The sequence below is a fragment of the Ambystoma mexicanum genome, chromosome 7p (genome assembly GCF_040938575.1).
Source record: "Ambystoma mexicanum isolate Mex_15411 chromosome 7p, UKY_AmexF1_1, whole genome shotgun sequence".
In the NCBI taxonomy this organism is placed as follows: Eukaryota; Metazoa; Chordata; class Amphibia; order Caudata; family Ambystomatidae; genus Ambystoma; species Ambystoma mexicanum.
In genome coordinates, this window is record NC_090939.1 from 571,396,517 (window position 1) to 571,422,454 (window position 25,938).

A 25,938-nucleotide genomic window follows, 5' to 3' on the forward strand; every position below is an offset into this window, starting at 1 on the left:
CGTGTGTCGACTGCTAGTCGTTTTCAAAGCATAATATTTGTTCTAGCCAAACTCCGTAATGTAAGGGTAATATGTTCCCCTATAATCTTTCTAGTTGTCCAGTCTTAATAGTTGTGAGTCCATTAGTTCAATACTTGAAAGGTCAGTGAGTGGAACAGCATCTATATGAGGTTTAAATCCTCCTGATAATGCAGTGTCTAGTAGGAGTCCCCTTTGGCGTGCTGTGTGGCGTGTCCTGAATGTAGAATGTACACTTCACTCTGCAGGGCACACATGAAGCACTCCAAGTGGTGCCTGGTTACCAACAGTACAAAGTAACATTTTGTAACAATTATTTATGCTGGAAGCCTCGTTCAACAATAAATACCAGCATTGCATCCGTGAAAGACACGTTTCAACACTATGTGCCCACACTGCCCTCCTTCCATGTTGCTACTACCCAAATCATGAGGTCTTCTTCATTACATGCCCACGCTGACACCAGCTCTGCATCATGTCCCTATCACTGCCCATAAACTGCACCTTTGCCCCAGACACCTACACACACATGCACATAGGTACACATTCATACAAACGCGCGTTCAGTGGAACTTTTTTTTTTATCAAATATTTTATTGATTTGAAAATTAAAACAACATTACACTTATCTCTCTGCAATACAGGGTAGGGACGTGGGAAGGGGGGATAGGAACAGCAGGGGGAGGGGAGGGAAGGGGGGGGAGGCTGGGAGGGAGAGGAACATATGTAACATCACCATTTCCAGGTAAGGGTAATGGGATGGGGAGAGAGAAACAATCAAGAAACAAAAGCATCTAGAAACTCGACTTCCGGGACTACGGTCCGACAGACCGTCAACTTGACATAGGATGACCTTGTGGCGTAGTCTATTCATGGCATATTCGTTACCCCCACTTTCCCGGGGCATCTCTCGGACTCCGAGGCTGCGGAGCCACCCCTGTCATTTAGCTAGCCTCTTCCCATCTTCTCCATATTTTGGCCGCTTTTTGCGGGCAACCCCGCGCCGCGTACACTCTATGTTCCATTATAGCGCATATGTCCACATCTGTGACCCACTGGTCATAGCTTGGCGTACATTCCGAGCCCCACAGTTGCGCAATGTTCCGCCTGAGAACCGCCATCGCAGTCGACCAGAGCAATTTCTCATAACGGGAAAGGTCAGTTTCACTGGAGATCCCCAGGAGGAGTTGTTTTGGGCACCTCTGTATCGCTTTACCCATAACGCTAGACAGTTTATCACAGCATTTCTGCCAGAGCTGCTGTATCTTACTACATTCCCACAGAATATGGAAAACGGTACCTTCTTCTCGTTTGCAGCATAGGCATCGTGCATCCGAGAATTTGCCCCAGCGGAAGAGGGCCACTGTCGGGTAGTAGGTGCGGTGCAGGATCTTCAGTTGGACCAGTCTTAGCCTTGAGGAAATGGTTGTTTCACACTGGTACATCAGGGCCTCCACCCAGTCCTCTGGTTGAAGTGGACCCACATCTCGTTCCCACTTTGTCCTCAAACTGGTTAGTTCCGGTGTCACAAAGGATGTTATCACATTGTACATGGTAAAGGTGACCTTCCGGGCCACCCAGTCCAGAACTATGTTTCGCTCTAAGGGGGAGCTTTCCGGCATGTCTTGTGTTGTGTCGATGGGTCGTCCAAGCATGTTTCAGCTGCATGTAGTGGTACCTTTCTGTGGCTGGGAGGGAGAACTTCAAATGCAATGTCCCGAATGGTACCAGGTTGTCCTCGTGTACCACATTCCCTATGTTGGTGATTCCTCGCTGGACCCATTCAGGCCATCTGGGCAATTTTCATATTTCGGGAAGGTTGCAATTGTTCCATAGGGGTTGCACCAGCGTTAATTTCCCGCCCCATCCTAAGTAACGATGTGCTGCCTTCCATATTCTCACTATATGTGTTACCATATCTGTTTTTGGTGTGCGGTTCAGGCCTCCATACAGGTGCCCTAGGGGCGTGGTCGTGGCATTGCAGATAAGACCTTTGATGTGTGGGAGGCTTCCGTCCCCATGGAGCATATCATTTACTACCGCCATCTGGCTGGCCCAGTAATATGACTGCATTCTGGGCAGTCCAATCCCTCCTTCCCAGATAGACCTCTGGAGCGTGGCAAGAGCAATTCGTGGGTGTTCTCCTCCCCATAGCAATTTCCGAAGGGTGCACTCGATTTTGTGGAATTCTCGCTGGTGGATGTTTAATGGAGCGTTTTGCAGGATATATAAGAATTTAGGAAGAGCTATCATTTTGAACAGGGCCGCTCTGCCCATCAGCGTTAGTGGAAAGGAGATCCAATGGCGAGTATCTTCTGCAAATCTTGTTACCAGGGGGGAGAGGTTCAGGGCTGTGTATTCAGTAAGATGCTTCGTGATACGTATCCCCAGATATTTGAACTGTTCCCTCTCGATCTGGTAAGGGCCAGCCTCTAGGTTTGCCATCGAGGTGTCTCCTATAGGCAAGAGGATGGATTTGGACCAGTTCACACGTAATCCGCTGAATGCCTCATATTGCTCTAACAGATGCATGACTCTGGGGCAGGAGTTGCTAGGGTCCTTCAGATAGATGAGCAGGTCATCCGCATAGAGGGATATTCTGTCTTCCCAGGTCTCGGACCATAGGAAGCCTTCACAGGTTGGCGCATTTCGCAGGAGGATTGCCAGTGGTTCGATAGCGATTGCGAAAATCATGGCCGACAGTGGGCAGCCCTGTCTTGTGCCCCTCCCCAGCTTGAAGAGGTCCGAACGCCAGCCATTGACTCTGGTCCTGGCCACCGGGGATTCGTACAACAGGCGCACCCACTTCATGAAGTTCTCACCGAAGCCCATGCGGTGCATTATGATCCAGATGGCCTCCCATCTCACTGAATCGAAGGCCTTTTCAAAGTCAATTGCTAGTAGGGCTAGTGGGTCCCGTATGCTGTTGGCCCTTTCCAGGGCTGAATATAGCCTGTGGAGGTTCATGCGAGTTGATCTCGGTGGCATGAAGCCGCACTGGTCTGGATGTATCAGGGAGGGAATAACCTGTTGCAGACGGTCCGCAAGTAATTTCGCCAGTATTTTGGTCTCGCTATTGATGAGTGAAATGGGCCTGTATGAATTGCATCTTTCCGGGGGCTTGTCCGGCTTGGGTATCACTATTATTGTTGATTCTCGCAGATCTGGTGGGAGAATGCCCTTTTCTCGTGCATGTTGATACATTCGGAGTAGTTGGGGGGGGGGCACCACATTGGTTCCCACCTTTCGCCATAGCTCAGCCGGGAAGCCGTTAGGTCCTGGGGATTTACCGGCTTGGAGGCCCGACATGGCACTTAGGAGCTCATCTTCCGTGATCTCCCTCTCCAGCAGTTGCAGTTGCGTTTCATTTAAGGTGGGGATGTCAATTTGGTCCATGATCGTGACGTCCATCTGTGTCGTGGGTTTTCTGTACAGCTCAGCGTAGTATTCCGCAAAGCCTTGGCTTATTTCCTGATCCGTCACCCCTGCGTTCGCCCTCCTGTGTCGAGCCTTCGGACATGACTGCGTCCCTGCTCCTTCCTTTCTAGCCAAGCCAGCATCTTGCCAGCCTTGTCGCCTGTTTCATAGAGTCTTGCTCGCATTGCAGTATGCGCTTGTTTCTCATTGTCCATCGCTATGTTTTGCAGCCTTTTCTGTGATAGTAGCAACATCCGATTGGAGGCCGATGTGTCCTCAATTATGTGCCTCTCCTCTGCCTGCTTAATCTGTTGTTCGGCTTCAAGTGTCTTGCTCCAGTGCTGTCTTTTTTTTGCAGTCGTCCACGATATTAGTTCACCTCTTACCACCGTCTTGTAGACCTCCCACAGTGTTCCTGGGTTCATTGACGTCTTTGTATTGAGCTCGAAATATGTATTGGTGGTCTCCTGTAGCCTGTCCACAAGCTCGGGGTCACACAGGTAGTAGCTATTCAGGCACCAGCTCGGCGGCGGAATCCGCCTGGATGTTATGAGTGTTAGTTCTAGCGGGGAGTGGTCAGAGATGCCTCTGGGAAGTATGTTTATTTCTTGCGCCATATGTAGATCAGTTGCTGGGGTGAAGAGAGAATCTAGCCTGGAGAGCGAGGCATGTGCTCCTGAGTGGAAGGAGTATGCTCTTGTGTCTGGGTGGAGTTCTCTCCATACATCACATAGGCCTAGTGCGTTGGCAAACGTGGCAAGTCTGGTGGGAACATTGGGGTTTCTATTCCGCAAGTGTGATCTGTCCAGGGTTACATTCATGACTTCATTAAAGTCACCTCCCAGTATCATGAGGTTAGAAGTGTCCTTTGCGATTAACGGGGCAATGTCAGTAAGTAGTGGGTCTAGTAGAGTTGGGAGTGCATAGGTGGCGATCAGTGCGATGGAGTGATCCCATAGCTTGCCTGTCGCACATACGTATCTGCCGCCTGTGACATGGGTTACCGTCGTAAGGTGTAACGGGAGGTTTTTGTGTACCAGGATCATGACGCCTCTTGAGCCCATTGTGAAACCTGAGTGGAGTGTCAGCTTGTAGTTTGTACGTCTGAATAGGGTACAGTCTGTGCCCGCAAGATGGGTCTCAGACAGGAACACTATGGCAGCACCCCGCCTGTTTAGAAATTGCTGCACCAACCGGCAATTGACTGCATTGCCCAGACCATTAACGTTCCATGTCATAAGCCTCAGTGTTCTGAGAGCGTCGCTACTACCGCTACGTGATGCCATGGGGGCTTGTGAAAGTCACTGCCTGTGTTGCCACTGACGGTGTTATGCGCCAGCTGCGAATATGCCCGTGGGTTAACATTGTCTTATCTAGCCATATTATCTTGTATGTTTGACAGGTCCCATCTGTAACTAAACTTAACAAATCCCCCACCCCCCACCCCATACTCCTCCCAACTAGAAGCATCGGTCGCCCGAACAAAAAACCCATGGTATCAACTGGACACCTTACATGCGTTTAACTTAACTTCAAGTACAGGTGGCCTCCCCCTGCCTGGGGGTGTGACCAGGGGGGAGCCGCCACGTATAATAAACATGGAGTTTGTTACGCTATCGGGAGGGGGCTCTCCTTGTGTCGCGGTCTTGGGGCATACCGCTGCCGCATCAGGTAAGTGTGTGTAGCCTGCTGATGCGTGTGTGTGTGTGTGTGTAGACAAATGATTCAGTAGTTCAACCTGGGTGACCCAACGGGATCTCTGGCTTCCGGCAGGCGATGAGGCAGTGGTCAGCCCCCCTGATCGTCCGGTGGGTCTTCGCTGGTGGTCCACGGGCCTCTCGCTGTTGGTCTGGTGGAGGCCTTCTGTTCCTCCCCCTGTTGTCGCGGGGGGTCGACCAGTCTCCGTCTATGTTTTGTTCAGCCCAACGCCAAGCCTCCTTGGGATCATTGAAGTGGACTGTTGTCCCTTTGTGATAAATCTTGAGTTGCGCAGGGAAGAGCAGGCCATACCTCACTCCCATTGTTTTCAGTTGTTTTTCGAGGTGGTCGAAGGATTTCCTCGCCTTTTGCACTTCCCTGGTGTAGTCGGGGGGGGGGGGGAGGGAGGCAATTTTGGAGCAATTGAATGTGATGGCGCCTTTTGCGCGCGCATGTTGCAGTAAGGCATCACGATCCCTGTAGTTTAAGAACTTTGCAATTACCGTGCGTGGAGGTGCGCTGGGCGGAGGTCTGCCCGTAGGTACTCTGTGTGCCCTCTCTATGGAAAAGAACTTGGAGAAGGCATCTGGCTCATACAGGTCAGTCAGCCATTGTTCTAGAAAGAGTTCCATGCAGGGGCCTTCGGCCTTCTCGGGTATGCCGAGTATGCGCACATTGTTACGTCTAGATCTGCCTTCTCCATCTTCAATTCTGTCCTCCAGTACCTTCAGTTTGTTTGACATTTTGGAGCTGCTGTTGCATGTTATGCATTCTATCCTCTGTATTGGATATGCGATGTTCAGCTTCCCCGTGCGTGCAGTTAGTTTTTGGAGATCGTGTCGGAGGAGGGATACATCCATACTTATCCCGTCCATTTTCTGCTCCATTGATGTGCGGGAGTCGGCTATCGCAGCCATGTCCTTCAATGAAATTCCCTGGTCAGTTTCCATCTCGTCTGCGGATTGCGGGTGGAGGTCTGATGCCTGGGGCGGAGGGATGGTATATTGATCCATCCTGCTTTGTGTGGGGAGTTTCCTTGACTTGTCTTTCCCCATGGTACCAATATCACTAGCTGCGTATGGTTCTGCGTGCTTGGCCTTTTGTAGGTGTTATCGTCTCACTGCGTGCTGTATTCGTGCTCTGACCGCACCCTGTAGGAGTTGTGAGGACCACAGCTTGGGCTAGTCTGGGAGCGGTCCGCGTATTCCAGCTATCAGGCCACTACTTCTACTCCTACTTCGGGTACGGCTCCCTCACTTCTAGCCCTTCTTCAATAATGCAAATTGAGGATAGTTCGGTGTGTTTGCTGCAGGGGCGCCTGGCGATGCGTGGGTTGGTGCTACCCCGCGGAGTCCGCTCCTGACGTTGTCCACTGCAACACGGCCAACTATCTGGGGGAGCGGTGGCCGGTGGGCCGGTGTGGGCCGGTGTGGGCTATTTGGCTCGATCAGTATTAGCACTTCACCCCCACTGTACACCTCTTGTGGTGTGTGCTTTGCCAGCCCGGTGGATCAGCAGTTGTCGCCGCATGGTCTCGCTCTGGGCGGATTCTGTGCCACAGGCCCCCACAGGCCCACGCCCCCGGAGCCTCTTTCCGTGTCTTGTGGCGGCACACCTCCAGTCCGGGGCCGCATATGTGCTGTTAGGTTCACGGCGCATGCCAAGTTCGCCAGTAGACGGGGCCGCGTGGGGTCTAGCGGCTCACCCCCAGCCCTCCACCTCTCCCCCGGGCTGTCTTGCACGCCATCGCCACCGGGAGCAGGGCTCGGGCAGGGACACTCACCCACGCCTCCCAGCCGCACCGGTACTTCTTCTCCGTCGGTGGCGCGCAGGCTTGCCTCACACGCTGGGCCCCTCGGGAGGTACGTCCCTCGTTCTCGAGTAGCAGCGGTCCCGGGCGTCCCACGCGGGTGGATACGCGCCCCGCCCTCACATCCGCACGGGTCCGCTGTAGTCCGCCAGTTAGGATGGGACACCGCCGGAGCCTCACTGGGACCGCACTCTTCCTCAGATGTAGTCTGCGGATCAGTAGCAGGCTGGGTTCCGTTGCAGCGCGGCCTCACTGCTCCGCTTCAGTGCGTTCGTCCGTGCGCGCCGGCGGCCATTTTGGAGGGTGGATGTCGTACGCCTCCAAACTTCTTGTGGTTGTTTCTCTTGAAAACGGCTGCGGTTTCCTCTGCTCTACACCTCGTTTGTTGCCAAGGGTGTCTGACACCACACGGAGGAGTTATCAGCTCTTATGTCATCGAATTTCAGGCGATTTTACCAGGATGTTTGTTGCGGTCACAGGAGCCGAGGAGACCTACGTCTTTCTCATCCCGCGGCTAGCCGCGCCCCTCCCAGTGGAACATTTTGAAATGTGCCTTTTTGCTTTGCATAAGCCTAAATGCCGGGAATGGTTAATTATTTCACACCTCACAATGGAAAACGTGCAAACCCCTTAAATTGTCCAATACTTCTTAATGAGTCCAAGACTTGGACACCCCCAGAAGAGCATTTGTGATAAACCCATCTGCTTGAAATCGTTTGACAAAGGTATGCATCATGTACACAAACAACATCTGCACATCCAACAATCATCTATAACACTTAAGGAGAGCAGAGATTGTTTTAAAGGAAAGGGCAACCTCTGCATTATTTGCCATCTCTTCTACTCGAGGCACAAATGCTCTGAAACGTTTGGCTAGGATAGACAAATGCTTCAAATGGTGGCTTTGTCAGTTGCTTGTTCATAGTCCATTTCCATCTGTATTTTACCGTAATTCCATGTAGTATTGGGTGACTCTGTAGTTGGAGTGTCTTTGAGGTATCGGAGGACGGTCATAAGGCAGGTCCCGGGTAACTGAATAGAAACTGTTGGCCCTGAATTTGTGCCATGGCAAAGTCTCACTTGGCATAGTATCAATTAGCCTAAAATCCTATAATATGACATAATAAAGCATAACAGCTAGAGAGAGAATGTTTTTCATAGATATAAACAAATGCATGTGACAAACTGGGATGATTCCAAAGTGAAAAAGAGTGTCCCCATTTCTTGGATGTTTGTTGGACAAGACATAGTAACTGTGACTACCGCAAATGAGTCTACCTTATCCCTAGCAAAACATCTTGTCCCACAACTCCCTCCAGCTCTGCAACAACACATGCTACAAAATGGAGCGCACACCTCTCAAAGAAACATGTCTACACTAAACTTCCCCGTACACAGCACTATCTCACCTTAAATAGACCAACACAAATCTCCACACTCCGTCAGACACCACAGACAACCATGCAAACAATGTACCTTAGTAACCTGGAACATACATTAACCACTCCGCCAGACAACTCACAAAATATCTACAACTCACACACAACAGAAAGTTCTACGTTTTCAGGTTTGCACATATCAACATTGGAATATAGCAAATCGTCCCTGCTCCCTCTGCTTCTATGGTCTACTACCCTACCTTTTGCAGATCATGAGGCTCCAAAAACCTGAAAACAGCAGAAGGTTTGCTATACAAGATTAGATAGCATAACGGGGCATATCAAAGATTTCCTCTCGTTTGCCTGTGAGGCAGTATACTCTGGACGGCCCAAGCAACTTCAGTGATTGGAAGCAACAGGGGAAGAAATGAAAGGTTGGTCCTGTAGCAGTCAGTCTGCTATACTAGAAACTATGGTGCACTCAAAGGCTGAAGATGCTATTTATCTGCCTGTCAAATCAAGTTTTATGAGACTGAGTGTGAGCCAGTGCAGCAATAACATAATTCCAGGTGACCGTCTCACCAACAGAAGAGCAATTTGCTCCTAAAATCATGAATTCTGCCCAATTGGGAGTATTTTCAGAGTAGTGCAAACTTAATTACTTCTAAGGACTCTAATATTCAGATGAGTCACAGCGATATTGCATATTTTACCGCAAATCACACACTTTGGTTAAGCAGTGAATCCAGGATTCAACCCACTCTGGTTAAGGAACTTGAACAGATACATTTCAACGTTTAATTGGTACAAATGATTATGTTTTGGCTTTCAATGATCCCAGTAAGACTGTCTTCCAGTGATTACTTGCAAAATATACAAATCGCACAATAGACCAACCTGATAATATGTAAATCGTTTAAGAAACATAATAAGGCAAAATAATATTATTGTGGCTTTATTTGCACATCCTGTATGAAAACTACAGTCCCAGAATGCAAAATAATGCAAGTCTAAAAATGTAATGCTTTACACAACTGTACTTTTAGCATTCACTTTAAGCAGACTCCCTAGATGATAGCAGCATGAAATAAAAATAATGTTGGGGGGGGGGGAAAGCGTTTTTTTTTTTTTGGGCAAGATATATTTCTTGCTTTATTTTTGCAGCACATTTTTATAACCTGCAGACCTTGCGAAGAAAGGTTGTAAGAACCAAGATGCAGGAAAGAAGCATTGCGTACACAAGTCTGCAAGAGAGCCAGGTTGTCATTATTTGCATCAGCTGTAAAATGCCTCAACTAGCAATTTAATAGAAAGAGTCCCCGATAGGCCAGTCTTGTCTTGGCAGAACAGTGTTTGCTTTGCTTACCTTTTTTGTTTGACGTGCGTGTTTATTTAAGATTATGTTTTTTGATGGTTCTCACTTATAATTATGCAGATATTCCCATTCTATATTCTCCAATCCCCCAGTCATCCACAACCTTCACACTCGCCAACACCCCTCACATTCACCAATTTCACATTGTCAACATTCGACACGCTGCCAGTCATGCACATACTCACTAGTACTGTCACACTGTCAAGTCACTACTCAAGCACCCCAGTCCCTACCACACTCCCAATTGGGCTCCCAACTCAAACCTTATGCTCTCCAGTTCCTCTTGCACCCTACAGTCCTTTATTCTTTCTCAGTATTTTGTTGCCCCAGTCTTTTCCTTCTTCGCCCATGTATTACTCCTTCTGCATCTCACGTCCTTTCTCCCAGTCTTTTGCACTCTCCCTCTCATTCTGTCTTCCAATATTCTGATTACTGCCTCTTCCCCCAAGTCACTCCGTCTAGACCATTGCTCTGTCTCTGGCCCATTGCTTCATCTCTGGCCCAATTTTCATCGCTCCCCTTCTGGTACACTGCTCGCTCTCTGGGCTCTGGCTAATCGCTGCCTCGCAGGCCCACCACTTCCTCTCCCGTTCTTTCCCATATTAGCATGATTTTTATTTATTTTTAAAACTGCAGATTTTGTTTTTTTTTTTTTAAAGAAATGTCTGTTTTTGATTAAAAATCAATTTTTGCTCTTTTTAGATTAACGGTCCATTTACCGTGTTATTTGAGCTGGGGTTTGATACGTTGTACTAAAAGAAATTGTGTAGTAAGGTTACCTGGCTACAAAGCTCCTTTTCGTAGCAAACTTACAGCTTGCTGTTTGTTCTGCAGGATTATACTAGCCACATAAAGTGAACACGTTTATGCGGTTCTATGTGAAATTACATTTTTGTGAAGGTCTCAAGAGAAAAAGAGCAATTTACTTTGATCGATTTTCTTCTAGTGTGGGGGCAGCGTTGTGACAGTTTGCTTACTAAAGCAACCTATTAGTGAAAATATATTCATAAAAATATCTTTTCACTGAGAACGGCTTTTGCATGTCAAGCTACAGAAATCATGGATATAAATGAATCTTTAAAAGGTGCTTCATTATGTTACTCGCTTTAATTGTAACTGGAGTGGTATGAGTGGGGTCTTTCATTTGGAAAGGTCCCATCACTGTTCCAATTGGTGAAACACTCATCCCAAAGAAAGGGGCTGCTAACAAATGAAATGTTTTTCAACAGTAATTGAGATGCCTTTGTTAAGATGCCTTTTCTCGTCTGCATTTCAAGGCAGCTGTGAAGGGGAGCAGGTCACTTCAGCAGTGGCCGACATGGGAAGAGTGTGGCTGCAGCCATTAGATTAAACTGCTGCCCATAAGCAGAGCAATGCAAGCAACAAAGACCAGTATTAAATCTTTGTGGCAGAGGCCGCCTGCCTTAATGAGTGGTCGGGACACTTTCTCCTGGCGCAACGCCCTCTCACTTTGTGGCACAGTACACCTGCCTTAATGAGTGGTCGGGACACTCACACCCTCCCACTCCGCTGCAGAGGATGCCTGCTTTAATGAGTGGTTGGGACACTTTCTCCAGGCGCAACGCCCTCCCACTTAGCGGCATTTGGCGCCTCCCTTAATGAGTGGTCGAGGCACTCACAGCCTCCCACTTTGCGGCAAAGGCCGCCTGCTTTAATGAGTGGTCCGGACACTTTCTCCAGGTGCAACGCCGTCCCACTTTGCGGCATGTGACGCCTGCCTTCATGAGTGGTAGGGACACTCGCGCCCCCCCCCCACTTTGCGGCAGTGGCCGCCTGCCTTAATGAGTGGTCGGGACACTCGTGCCCTCCCACTTTGCGGCAGAGGCCGCCTGCCTTAATGAGTGGTCGGGACACTCGCGCCCTCCCACTTTGCGGCAGGGGACGCCTGCCTTAATGAGTGGTCGGGACACTCACGGCCTCCCACTTTGCGACAGGGGACGCCTGCCTTAATGAGTGGTCGAGGCACTCACGGCCCTCCCACTTGTGGCGCTGCCCGATGACGGGCTCACGCGGCGGCATGACGTATCACGCCGCCGCAGTGTGTATAAATAAAGGGGGCGTTCCCGGCCGCATCAGAGCGACCGGGAAGCCCGAACTGAAAGGACTGGTGCCCGTGTGAGTCCTATGTGTGGAGGGGCTTATGGGACCGCGTGGGGGCTCTGACCCGCCCCCAACAGTGGCGACGAGTGGTGAGGGAGACCCGGGCCCGGCGGTGAAATCATTCCGACCAAATTTTTGAATGGAAGCGGATCGAAGTGTCGCTTCGCTTCATGCCGGGTCGCGGGACGCACACGCGGCCGGCGGCCATTTTGTCTTGTAGGCCGTGAAACTTCACAAGGCTCCGGTTTGGAGCGTGAAGACAACACGGGCCTAATTTTTGGAAAAATTGGAAGTGGGAAATATAACCTGCACGCCCATGCCGGTTTTGTGCATTTCTACCCAGTTTTGGGACTCTTATGTCGTGTGAAAGCCAGGAGAAGGACCAACATCACAGGGCCTGTCCAGGCCCATCCATTGCCTAGGCTCAATTTTTGGAACTCCCAGGTCTATCTGGACTTCGGCAAGGTGAATCCACTGTTTTCTCTTTGTCTCCTTCATCATCAAAGCGCTGTGGCTTCTTCGTTGGTTCCTTCATCATCAGGTTTGGCTGCATGTTGTACCTCCATTGGTGCCCTGCCCGGAAAGGAAGGAGTTTGAGTTGCGGCCCTCAGGACAATAGGTGGGGGGTGCCTGTGCGCTCAAACCCATGGGTGACTCTGATGATTCGGACAGTGGTGTTGCAGCTGCGTCGCTTCCCCGCGATCGTGGCCAGGCAGCTGCTCAACAACAGGCTGTCCTACCTCCGGTGATCCAAGCCCCTGCAGGACTGCTACCTGGACAACCAGGGCTTCCCATCATGGCCCAAGCACGAGCACCCGCGGCCCATGCCGCCCTGCAGCCCATTCCCGAGTTCGACGCATCGGGCCCACCCTCGAGCATGGGGCCCCGATGGAGAAGATGGGTGAGTCGCCTCGACATGTATTTCAGGGCTGCACAGGTGACGGATGACGACAGCAGAATTGCCACCATGCTGTACTCGGCAGGACCTGCAGTCCAGGAAATATTTGAATCACTTACACCCATTAATAACTCTTACGATGCGGCCAAGGCGTCACTCCTTGCGCACTTCCTCCCCCTTGCAAATGTGGATTATGAGAGGTTCGTCATGCTCTCGGCTAAGCAGAAGGAAGAGGAGACACTGGACACTTTCTACGGTCGCTTACGCCGCCTCTCCCTCGGATGTGCATGGGGAGACGCAGACGACATGATGCGTACGATGCTGATCCAGGCATGCTCCTCTGGCAAGCTCAGGAGGCAAGTCCTGAGAGAGCCAGGCATCACGCTGCCCCGCATACTGGAGCTGGGCAGATGCCACGAGGTAGCGGAGGCCCGAGCCAGCAAGATGGAAGCAGGGTCTCGGTCGGTGAGATCAGAGGAAGTGTGTGTTGTGTGGCGAGGTGGCCGAGGTGTGAGACGCCCAGGTGGAGGACCCCGAGACAGGGCAGGAAGAGGTGGGGAGTCGTGCCAGAAGTGCAGGTACGACCTCCCTCACATGACAGAGTGCCCTGCGGTTGGAAAAACCTGCGGGAGGTGTGGACTGGCCGATCACTTCTCGAGGGTATGTCGTGCGGCCATGCCAGTGATGGTGCCGAGTGGTCAGGCACGGATGTGGACTCCGCGCCAGAGCCAACCGCCCAGTGTAGCCCAGGTGGAACAGGGTGAGGCCGAGCCCCAGGCTGAGGGAGCTGAGGAGGAAGACGAAGAGAACGTCTTTTTTGTCTCCAGCGTAGAAACACTCAAGAAAAAAAGCAGGAGACAGCCGAGATGTGTAGTGGAGATCAACCACTCCCCAGTCCCGGTGCTCGTGGACACTGGCGCCTCCGTCAACGTGATGGCCAGAGGACATTTTGACTCTCTCAAACCCCTCCCGGGTCTGGCCACACCGAAGGCCCGCATATTTGCGTTTGGGGGCCAGGAACCGATACCGCTAGACGGTGCCTTCGTGGCTGATGTGGAACATGATGGCTCACATATCAAGGCTCGATTCTACGTGACCCCGGTGAGCAGCAATACCTTGCTCAGCTGTGCGGCTGCAGAGGCATTAGGGATCGTAAGTTTCGCATACTCCGTCCACCTGGAGGATATCCATGATCTCCTGGACAAGTATGCTGCCCTCTTCAGCGGCATCGGAAAGATGACTGGGAAACCCATTCGACTACACATCGATGAGTCGGTACAGCCCATCGCACTGAAACACCGCCGAGGACCCTTTCACTTAAGGGGCCTGGTAGATAAGGAGCTGGACAATTTGGTGAGCCTGGATATCATCGAGAAAGTGGAAGGCCCAACCCCTTGGGTGTCTCCGATCGTGGTGGCCAGAAAGCCCAAGCAACCTGACTCAGTACGCATATGCGTGGACATGAGGCTCCCGAACAAAGCGATCAGAAGGGAGCGGCATCTTACGCCAACGATCGATGACATCATTGCTGATGTTCAAGGGGCTCGATTTTTCTCCAAACTGGACCTCCGAGCCAGCTATCACCAGGTCGTCCTTCATACAGAGTCCGGTACATAACAACTTTCACCACCCACCGGGGTCTGTATCGATACAAGCGGTTGAGCTTCGGAGTGTCGTCTGCCGCTGAAGTGTTCCAAAATATCATCAGGGGCGCCCTAGCAGATCTGGAGGGCGTCCTTAACATTAGCAACAACATTTTGGTGTTCGCCAAAACCGAAGTGGATCACATGAAGAGGCTGGGAAAGACTTTGGAACGACTTCAATCTCTGGGCCTCACCCTTCACCGGGAAAAGTGTGAATTCATGCGCTCCTCCATTGAGTTCTTCGGCTTCATACTCAAGGAGGGGGGGGTGTCGCCAGACCCGAAAAAGGTCCAGGACATCAAAGCGGCAAAAGCCCCCGAGTCGGTGACCGACGTGAGGAGTTTCCTGGGGATGGTAACCTACTGTGGGCGGTTCATCCAGAACTTAGCGTCGAGATCTGAACCACTCCGGGCGCTGACCAAGAAGGAATCACCATGGCAGTGGGGCCCCCTTGAACAGGCCGCCTTCGAGGACATTAAGGGTGCCCTCACAGCGGAGGACACTATGGCGTTTTTCGACCCCGCATTAGAATCTGAGATCGTGGTCGATGCAAGTCCTTTCGGGTTGGGAGCGGTGCTGACGCAGGTGGACCGCAACAGGAGTGTTCGACCTGTGGCATATGCTAGCAAAGCCCTCACCGAGACTGAACAGAGGTACTCCCAGATCAAGCGGGAGGCCTTGGTGGTGCTGTGGGGCTGCAGACATTTCCGGCTCTACGTCTTGGGACGTCCGGTGACGGTGGTTACTGACCATAAACCACTGCTTCCGATACTGGTGGGCTCCTCTTCGAAACCACCGGCGAGAATCGAGAGGTGGATGCTCGCCCTCCTGGAATATTCTGTTACCCTGGTGTACAGGCCAGGGGCCAACAATGCCGCGGACTACCTCTCTCGTCATCCGGGAGTGGGCGAGGGAGAGGGGTATGACACCTGCGGAGAAGAAGCGGACAGTCATGTTCGTATGGTGGTGGAAGCGGCAACACCAAATGCGATGTCCCTAGAGGAGTTGGAGGCTGCGGCGGCTGAGGATGAGTGCTTTCGAATTCTAAAAGACTCAATGCGTAATGGGTCGTGGAAGTCCATCCTCGAAGCGGTGGCCGGGCGCACGCAAGAAGCCAAAACAGTATTGGAGCAGTTGTGGAAGGTGAAGGAGGAGCTGTCGTTCTCGGACTCGGGGCTGCTACTCCGGGGTGACAGGATTGTTGTTCCGCAGTCAAAGGTGAGCGATGTGATCCATCTCGCCCACCATGGACATCAGGGCGCCGCCAAGACCAAGGCGCGGCTCCGTTCGAAAGTCTGGTTTCCAGAGTTAGAGAGAAGGGTGGATGACTTTGTGGCGGCCTGCGTATGGTGTCAGGCGGCCTCCCCTCTGCAACGAGAACCTGCCATTGAGGCAATGCCCCGAGGCACGAGGCCGTGGGAGATCGTCCACGCCGACTTTGGCTCAACATCAGTGGGCACCCATTTCCTGGTGATAGTCGATGAACACTCAAGATACCCGGAAGTCGAGTACGTTGACTCAGTGGCCTTTGAGCATGTGGTGGTAGCGATGGAGAAAATATTTGCGGCCCATGGCTTTCCCCACACCCTATGCTCCGACAACGGATCGCCCTTCCAAAGTGAGCGATTCTCCGAGTTGCTGGAGAGCTGCGGAATACAACACTGGAAGATATCCCCCCTGTGGCCCCGAGCGAACGGGGATGCGGAGAGACTGATGCGGACCCTGAACAAAACCTTCCGAATTGCTCAGGGGCAGGGTCAATCTTTACAGCGTGCCCTCTATCAGTTCCTTCGGGTGTACCGAACCACCCCACATGGAGCCACGGGAGTGGCTCCGGCAGAGGTGTTATTCAAGAGATGCCCCCGGGGGTTGTTGCCGGAAGTTGGGGAGAAAGAACCGGGGGTCATCGATAATGAGCGGGTGGAGGCTCAAAGGCGAGTCCGAATTGAACAAGAAAACCTGCGCCGGGGTCTCTGCCCTCAGAGACTTGAACCAGGGGATGAGGTCCTCATCCGCAATCGACACCCCCACGGGAAGCTATCACTCCCCTATGAACCGGAACCCGTGGATGTAGTGGCGGTGAAGGGGTCCATGGTGACGGCCTCGGATGGACGATCAGCTGTCACCCGAAACGTGAGCTTCTTCAAGAAGCTAGGTGATCCACGAACTGACACCCCGCCCGAACCGGATCCACCAGACATGCCTGCTGACGGAGGTCTCTGTGACGAGGTGCCCGAATCCCCAGTCCGGGGAGAGGCGGCGGAAGGACGTCACGCGCCGGAGGTAGGCGGGAGGTACCCCCAGAGGACTGGGCGAGGGAAACCCGCCTACCTCAGCGAATATGTCGTGGGACAATTGGCTAGTGAACTGGGATGAGCGGATCTGGGTGGATGACATTAAAGGGGTTTCTTTGGGTGTGCAGTAGTGTTTACAGTAGATGTGTGGTTTTCTAGTTAATAAAGTTAATGTTATTGTGTTCTGTTGTTCCTCCCGGAAAAGGAGGAGTGTGGCGCTGCCCGATGACGGGCTCACGCGGCGGCGTGACGTATCACGCCGCCGCAGTGTGTATAAATAAAGGGGGCGTTCCCGGCCGCATCAGAGCGACCGGGAAGCCCGAACTGAAAGGACTGGTGCCCGTGTGAGTCCTTTGTGTGGAGGGGCTTACGGGACCGCGTGGGGGCTCTGACCCGCCCCCAACGCCACTTTGCGGCAGGGGACGCCTGCCTTAATGAGTGGTCGAGGCACTCACGGCCTCCCAGTTTGCGGCACAGGGTGCCTGCCTTAATGAGTGGTCCGGACACTTTCTCCAGGTGCAACGCCGTCCCACTTTGCGGCACGTGACGCCTCCCTTCATGAGTGGTGAGCACACGCACACCCTCCCACTTTGCGGCAGAGGATGGCTGCTTTAATGAGAGGTCGGGACACTTTCTTCAGGAGCAATAGGAGCAACTAGGGTAAAAAGTAGTGGGTGACTCTGAAATGTCAAGGTTTTCGACACAGAGAAGCCTTGTTTGGGTGGGGCGGGTGAGGGAGGGGCGGCAATCTTCTTGTACCCTAGTCATTATGCTACTGCTGCCAACGTGTTCAGGCTTCTGGTCACAGGGAGATCCAGGACTGCATCCTCACTGAAGAGGCTACAGAATGTCCCCAGTAAAGAGTCCAACTATTACCGAATGCAGTGATTGCGCTATCCATGGGCCAGTCCAGTCTCTCTCTCTCTCTCTCTCTCTCTCTCTCTCTCTCTCTCTCTCTCTCTCTCCTTCTCTCTCTCTCTCCTTCTCTCCTTCTCTCTCTCTCCTTCCTTCCACTTTCCCTGTTAAGTTGTGCTTCTTTTCTCTGCATCTTCCCTGTTGGTCTTTAATTCATAACTAACTCCTTTTCTTTACTTTTTTCTGATTTGTATTTGTTTATTTATATCCTTTCACTTTCCTCCCTTTTTTCTTCCTTTCTTTTGTTTTTCATATAGTCCTTCATTACTTTTCCTTTCTTTTGTTTGCCTCTCCTTTTCCACACTTGTGTTACCCTTTCTTTCTGCCTTTCTCACTTTCTCTTTTTGACTCCCGTTTTTCTTTCCACTGTTCCTTTTGATTCCTCTTAGATTTTCTGTCTCCTGGTTTTTCATTAACAGGTTCTTTACTTGGCTTTTTTTTGTTTTCATTTAACTTATTGTTGTGCCTTTCTTTCTCTGTCTGTACATTCACACCTCATTTCTTTCATGTTGTCTTTCTTCTTAGTTTGTTCTTTAAATTATATTTCTATTCTTTCTATTCTAACTTTCTCCTTCTTCTTTTCATCCTTTGGCTTTTATTCCAGTTTATTTCCTTCTATCTATTGCCTTTATTTTCATTCCATCTCTACTTTCTTACTTGTTTATTACTTTTTTTTCTTTGTTTCCATTCTTCATTTTGATAGAATGGAAACAAATATAAAAAAAATGGTTGGAAGAGACAGAAGAAAAGGTAAAGAAGACTGATGACAATTAAAGAGAAATAGAGAGGCCACAAAACAGCCCAAAGAAAGACTGAAGGATCTGACAGTTTGGAATTAAAAACTAAAATACAGCAGGGAAGAGAGATGAAAAAATAATGTAAGAAAGAGCTGGAAAGAAAGAAAGGGAGGCATAACTAAAGCAGAAATGAAAGAATAAATGATAGCGCAAGAAACAAAAGAAAGGAAGAACAGCAGGAAATTAAAGACTTGAAGGAAATGAAGTATGAAAGAAAGGGCGAAAGGGAAAGGAAAAACAAGGCTGGAAACAAAGACAGTAAAAAGAGAAAGGTTGACAGAAAACAGAAAGACTGAGCAAAATAGGACAGAATGATCGAAAGGGACCAAAAAAAGATAAAAGGAAAAATTTACACAAAGGAGGGAGGGTCAACGCAGAAAAAACAAGACTGAGAAAGAAAGAAAAAATAATGATTTGCAAAGAAAGCTGGAAAGCTGCGCATGGAGAGTTAAAGGTAAATGAAAAGGCAGAATGGCTCAAAAGCAAGACAGTAAGAAAGGGCAAAGGAATCCGAGCAAAGGAAAAAGAACAAAAGGTAGAAAAGAGAGAGGGCGAGGGAAAGAAGACACAAAAGATAGAGCTTCAAAGAAAAAAGAACAAACTATCACTGCAAAGAACACCATTGATGTCAGTATTTTAAAGAGTATTTCATAGACAGAACCCATACCAAGTGTTTCATTGTAGAGTGGATGCCTCAGAAAGAATATTTCCCCTGAAGCCATTTATTGTTTCACTGAAATCATCTCATACTGGCCGGGGGTGATGTATTGTGTAAACACAACCAAGTGCATTAGACAAAACGGCTATCTTCTGGTTTTGTAAGAGCTTATTGAGTTATGTTTGTGGAGTTGAAACAAAAGTTTTTACGTATGTTAAAACTGTAGTTTAAAAAAAAAATCCAATCTGTTGCTCTTCCAGAAGTTGGCACTGATCATTGTTTTCAACTTAGTTTTAGTTATTAGCTAATGAATGCAGATTTGGAATGACCTTTAATTGCATTATTCTAGTATGCAAATTGAAACCATCGTCTGATGGGCAATATCTGTGGCCACCTGCCACACACAAGCCCCATCGGAAAAATACAACTTCAGTCGGGCCTGAAATCACCCAGAATAGCACCCATGAGAAAGGTTAGGATGACAAATAGCACCAATGTAAACTACTTGGTACTTTGCATAAAATCAAAGAGCATTTTGGGAAAATAAGAACTAACACACATTTTATATATGCTATCTGTGGCACTGATTCAAACTTTCAATTCTTCTGAACACGTAATGCACAGTGGCCTTTCTGCTTATTTCAGTTATGATAACACCCTACCAGTAAAGTACAGGCAAACCGTGAGTCATACATGTACATTTGAAGAGAGCTATCCTTTAAGGGTCAGATGCTATATGTCCTCCTTTAGCAGGCAGACGGCTTCCCTGCAAGCTTTTATTTCACTGTGTCTGCCACGCACACACACTACTTGACTAAATTTATGCCGGGTGCCACTTGGACTGGGGGAGTCCCGGCTCAAGGACCATTTTTTTGAGCCAGCCCGGCTTACTTACCTTTTCATTTATTCACGTGTTCACCTAACACTAGCTTGCAGCAGAGCCCACTGTGTGTGACTTTCTGCGGCGATACCTGTTACCAAAGAATCATATCGACCCAATTGGCTTATCATGCCTCACTGCGGTGCCCACACCTTCCGTGTTGTGCACTTTACAAAAGGCCTTTTCTTTCCCAGTCCATTGTCTGATTATCTGTCTCTCTTGCTAGCATACACAAGGATTCCTTCCCAGGATATTCACTTTGAAGGTCACTTTTGGTACACATCTTACTCTTACTCTACAACATTAATTTCTTACCACCTTGTGTCTGTCTGTAGAACAATGCATTGTGGGCATTGTTTCATCTTCTTAATTCCTAACCAAGAGCAAGTGGTGCGAGGTTCAACATGTTTGCTGCTGTAGCTTACTTTAATTCTTTTTGGTCAGCTATATGCAGTATACAGATGAGTTCAAAATACATTCTATTAATCTACGAGAGGGTTATTTCTAGAGTTTTCTGAACCAAAATATGTTGTTAAGATTGGGGCAAGTTTGAAACTAGCTGCTATGTGGTACATGGATTCCACGGTGGCAGTGGGGACATCAATAGCCCAAGCTGATATGCCCTTGATTAATGCTGCTTTAGAAAAGCATAGGATTCTATGACAAGACTGGAGGCGAGCATTATGCTTCAACTTCTTTAATTACTACTCTTCACAGCAGTTTCAACAAACTCAAAACTATAACAAAACACTGAAAATAGTCTGAACTGACTTCTCCTTCCTTGAACTACAATCCCCATAGTCTCTGTAGTCCATCCTACTCCAGCTCAGTTATGACCATATCCTGTCCCTGAGCTCCTCTTCTTTTACTGCTCTTCAAGCAGATAAGTGCCTTTCTATTTGCCTCTTAGCCTAATGTGGGTTGGTTTACATTTGCATAGGTTTTGGGGTATATGGGGGGTTTCAGATGCCCCCACGACAAGTTTACACTGAGGGCTTATGTTTAGGACAGTAATTATTGAGTTTTACTACGTTGGGAGACGGAACGGCGTTTCGAGTCGGTAACGCCGCATCCACGCGACTTCGCGGAGATTTCTAATTAGCTGCTTCGCAGCAGCAGCGGGAGCTCCGGCGACCACCAGCCCCGTGCCGCACTACTGGCACTCGAGGGGTGTCCCGCCGGGCCCTGGAGCTCCCCGAGCCTCCCTTCACCCAGCGGGGAGCAGACACGCTGCAGCGGGCCCCCTCCCTTGCGGAGGAGGAGCCGAGCGTCGATCGCGGCGAGCCCTCGCAGAGGGCTAGGAGGAGTTCCCCCCCCACCCTTGGGGGGGCGGAGCTTGATTAGCACTGAGCCGCCGGCCCCCTCCCTTGGGGAGGAAGAGCCGAGCGTCGAGCGCGGCGAGCCCTCGCATAGGGCCAGGAGGAGTCCCCCCCCCACCTTTGGGGGGGCGGAGCTTGAGAAGCGCTGAGCCGCGTCGCTTTTACTACGCGACGCGGCTGCAGCAGATCGAATTGTTCGATCGGAGCGAAACGAAGCTCCGGGAGCGAGAGTGCAGATCTCCCCACGCGCGCGTGAAGCGCCCAGCAAGCGGGGCCTGCAGATCCTCAATAGAGGCAGCAGGAGCGAGACCTTCCCAGAAAAAGAAAAAAAAAAAAAAATAATAATAATAATAATAATAATATAAGGTCCCAGCGAGTTACCCACAGCTGACTCACAAGACTAGCAAGCCAACACAGGCATGGTATACTAAGAAGAGTCAGGTGCAGCCACACAAAAAAAAAAAAAAAAAAGAAGGGAAAGATTTGGTGTTTCGGAGGAGCATCCTATCAGGAAGTGGGCAGCAGAAGACACCTGCACGCAGGTTCTGAGGCACGCAGCACCCCTTATCATGTCTGAATATGAGTGGAGTGAGGAGGAGCAGTCCCTAGACTTGGCTGCAAGTTTCAAGGAGGTGCTGGGGAATTCCCTGATAGATGCGGTGGCTCAAGGGGTGAGACCCTTACAGGAAAGGCTAGAGACACTAGAAGCTATGCTTCATCAGCCTAAGGAAAGCACCAAGACGACTCGCAGCTTGCCCATGGAACCCTCTGGAGCAGGGTCTAAGGGGAGTATTCAGGCCCGCAAGAGGAAAGCCTCTGCAGACCCCCAGGGCCCATCGGATGGGGCAGAAGATAAGGCCCCGGAGGTCGCCGACGCTTTCGCGAAGCTGAAGAGAGCATATTTGCAGCGTCAGGCCGTGCCGGACCTCATGACCCCCTCTCCCGGGGAAGATAATATGGGAGATGACCCAGGCTCGGAAGAAGAGCCAGAGGAGGAGGACTTATCTCCTCAAGAGCCGGAGGAACCAGTCGAGGAGGAGTGGGCGACGCCCAGCGGGGGAAAGAAAGCCCGCAAGGAGAAGCACCTCGATGAGGAGCAAGATGATATGTTTGATCCGGACGCCATCAGAAATCCGAGATCTTCCGACTGGCAGCCTTCTCCAAGAGTGGCTCAGTACATGACAGCAAGGCTCAGAAAAGCATTGGATAAGGAAGTTCGCCAGCGACTCCGGGCGGAATGTCCCAGACCGGACTTACCGGGGAAGGTGGCGGAAGCCCCCGAATTGGATCCAAAGATGCTCACCTTTGTTTCAAAAACCAATAAGGACCCCCGTAAAGGGATTGATAGATCATGGAAGAGTTGCCAGGAGAAGGTCCTGGACTTAGCCGGTCCGCTCGCTAAGATCATGGACTTGGCCGAAAGAGCGAAGGACACAGGCGAGGAGGTGGACCCAGAGGCCCTAGCAGGATGGGCACAAAGGGCAGTTTGCCTCCTAGGTAACGCGAATTGCGCAATAGCCTCCGAGAGGAGAAGAGGATTGCTTCTGAAGATAGACTCGAAGCTCAGTGACCTGGCATCCTACGAGGCCGGGGAGACAGCGCAAGGCCTCTTGTTTGGTGAGACTTTCGGGAAGGAGATGGGCCGATTTGTAGGCACATACACATCACTGGAGAAAGCGCAAGCTTCTATCCGCAAGATCTTCCCGCAGAGAGTTTTTGCCGGGACCGGTCGTTACAGGGGTCGCTCGACCGGTCGCCAACAAGGAGGCAGAAGACCCCCGAATCACAGGGCCCAGTACTGGGAGAACAGGCAGCAGGACACGTTCTTCCCGGCCAGAGGTCGTAATAACAGAGGACGACGAGGTAGAGGCTTCGGACGAGGCCAAGGGTTCACACCAGGTAAGAGCGGTAACATACCCTCCAGTGGGAGGGAGGACAAAGAGGTTCTGGGGAAGCTGGTGCGCGCTTTCCAGCGATGCCTGGATTTTGCAAACCGTCAGAGGTCTGCAGCTAGAGTTCATCCAAGACCCAGTGCAGACAAAAGTCCCCCAGCGCCAGCAGCTAGCAAGAGGGGATCAGGCAGCCCTCGATACCGAGTTGGGGCTCTTAGTGAGGAAGAGAGCCATAGAAAGATGCCCCGGGGTCCCAAGTTTTCTCAGCAACATGTTTCTCGTTCACAGGAAGGAGAAAGTACGCCCAGTAATAAATTTGAAGGAGCTGAACGGATGGATAGTCTACCATCATTTCAAGATGGAAGGAATCCATCAGCTCAGAGACTCCCTGAGGGAGGGAGACTGGCTGACCAGGTTAGACCTAAAGGATGCCTACCTTACGGTACCAGTACAGGAGCAGTTCAGGGGATTCCTGGCTTTTCGCTGGAAGGGACAATTTTGGCAATTCAGGACTATGCCATTCGGGCTTGCGTCAGCGCCTTGGGCGTTCACGAAGTTGATGAAACCAGTAGCCGCAGCCATCCGAGAAAAAGGAATTCGGCTGATCATATACCTGGACGATCTATTGCTTCTAGCGGAAGATCAAAAGGCTCTGGAATACCAGACGCAGTGGGTTCTGGACCTCTTGCAGTCACTGGGGTTTCTAGTGAACACGGAGAAGTCAGATACGAAGCCAGCGCAGAGGTTAGATTTTCTCGGCTTCATCCTGGACACGAGGAAAGCCACGCTGGAACTTCCAGCAAGGAAGATCCGAGATATCAAGAGAGAGATCAGGGCATGCCTAGGGAAGAGAGTTATATCACTGAGGACCCTAGCGAGGATTGTGGGCCTCCTAGCAGCCTCAATACAAGCTATTTTTCCAGGTCCCTTACACTATCGAGCTTTGCAAAGATTGAAAATCAGACACCTGCAACAGGGGCTGAGATATCATCAATCGATACCGCTAGATCAGGAATCGATCACGGAACTGGAATGGTGGTTGCAGAATATGGACGCTTGGAATGGGCGTGCCATATTCGGGGACAGGCCGGACCTAGTGATAGAGTCGGACGCCAGCCGTATAGGTTGGGGAGCGAGATGCGGAGAATTGCAGACTGGAGGGAGATGGAGCGCAGAGGAGCTGAACCTGCACATAAACTGCTTAGAGCTTCTAGCAGGCTCCTTCGCGATAAAGACATTCACGAGAGACAGAGTGAAGTCTTGCGTCCTGCTGAAGATGGACAACATATCGGCAGTGCGCTACATAAACCACTTAGGAGGGACGAAGTCCAGGTTGCTAGCCGAGCTAGCGAAGGATTTCTGGCATTATTGCCTGAGGACGGGGACATCAGTGACAGCGGAGTACTTACCCGGCACACTGAATGTGATAGCAGATTGGAACTCCAGGTACCTCACAGACTCCAGCGACTGGAAGTTAGATCCATCAGTGTTTCGGAGGATAGATCAGAAATGGGGCCCGTTACACACGGATCTATTTGCGTCTCGCCTCAACGCCCAGATACCCAGCTACTTCAGCTGGAGGCTAGACCCAGACGCGAGAGGGACGGACGCATTCTTGCAAGACTGGACAGGCAGCACTCATTACGCCTTTCCTCCGTTCATGATGCTGAGCAGAGTGCTGGCGAAGTGTCGGAGGGAGAGGGCAGAGCTAGTGCTGATAGCACCGTTGTGGAAAGCCCAAGTGTGGTTCCCGACACTGATAGAGCGGTTAATAGACCAGCCGAGGATCCTCCCGGAAGGGGAACAATTGCTCACGGACCCAGCTGGGCAGTGTCATCCTCTGAGAATGAGGAAGACACTCCCGCTCATCGCGTGCAGGATATCAGGAGACGATGGGAACTGCCAGGCATTTCGATGCAAGCAGCAGAACTTATTGCCGAATCCTGGGCTCCATCGACTCGGAGGAGCTACGGCGCGGCTTGGGCCAGGTGGACGAGTTGGTGCAGAGGGAGAGGTTTTCATCCCATTTCTGCTCCTATAGTGGCCATACTGAATTTTCTAGCACAACTGCTGCAAGATGGAAAAGCTTTCCGCACTATTGGAGTGTACAGATCAGCGATTTCCGCTGGTCATATGCCGATTGAAGGTGCACCGGCGGGTGAACATCCAGCAGTCTGTAGGCTCATTCGAGGAGCTAAGTTTAAAGCGCCACCGGTTCCCAGATATACAGTGCTATGGGACGTTACGAGAGTTTTGAAATTATTAGAGAGTTGGCCGGTGAATAGATTCTTGTCTCTTAAGCAGTTGTCAGGCAAATTGGCGATGCTGTTATGTCTCATATCCTGCAAGAGAGTGTCAGATGTTAGGGCTCTGGAAATAAATAGGAGAGCATTCGGACCAGAAGGAGTGACCTTCATAGTAGTACAAAGGACGAAATCAAATACAACCGCAGTGCACTATCCCTATTTCCCCAATAATGTCAAATGGTGCGTAGCTAGTTGCATCAAGGAATACGAGGCCAGAACGGCAGACGATAGAGCGAGTAGTACTAGTCAGTTGTTGATAGCGCGTAGGAAGCCCTTTCAGGCGGTAAAGACAGCTACCATAGCGAGATGGGTCAGAGAAATAATGCTAGCAGCAGGGATCGATTTGCAGCAATTCGGTGCTCATTCAGTGAGGGGGGCCATGGCGTCCAAAGCATATAGGACAGGGGTTCCCTTGCAAGATATTATGGCAGCAGCAGACTGGGCGAATGATCGCATATTTAGGGAATTTTATTTTAAACCAACAGAGGGGATGGCGAGTGCAGTATTGGGACAGCTTT

The 25,938-nt window shown here is 50.6% G+C and overlaps 1 protein-coding gene across 3 annotated transcripts in view; it reads left to right on the plus strand.

Moving 5' to 3' along the window:
* Positions 1–25,938, plus strand: part of LOC138526169 (uncharacterized) — a 273,227-nt gene that overhangs the window by 135,688 nt on the left and 111,601 nt on the right. The window lies entirely within an intron of this gene.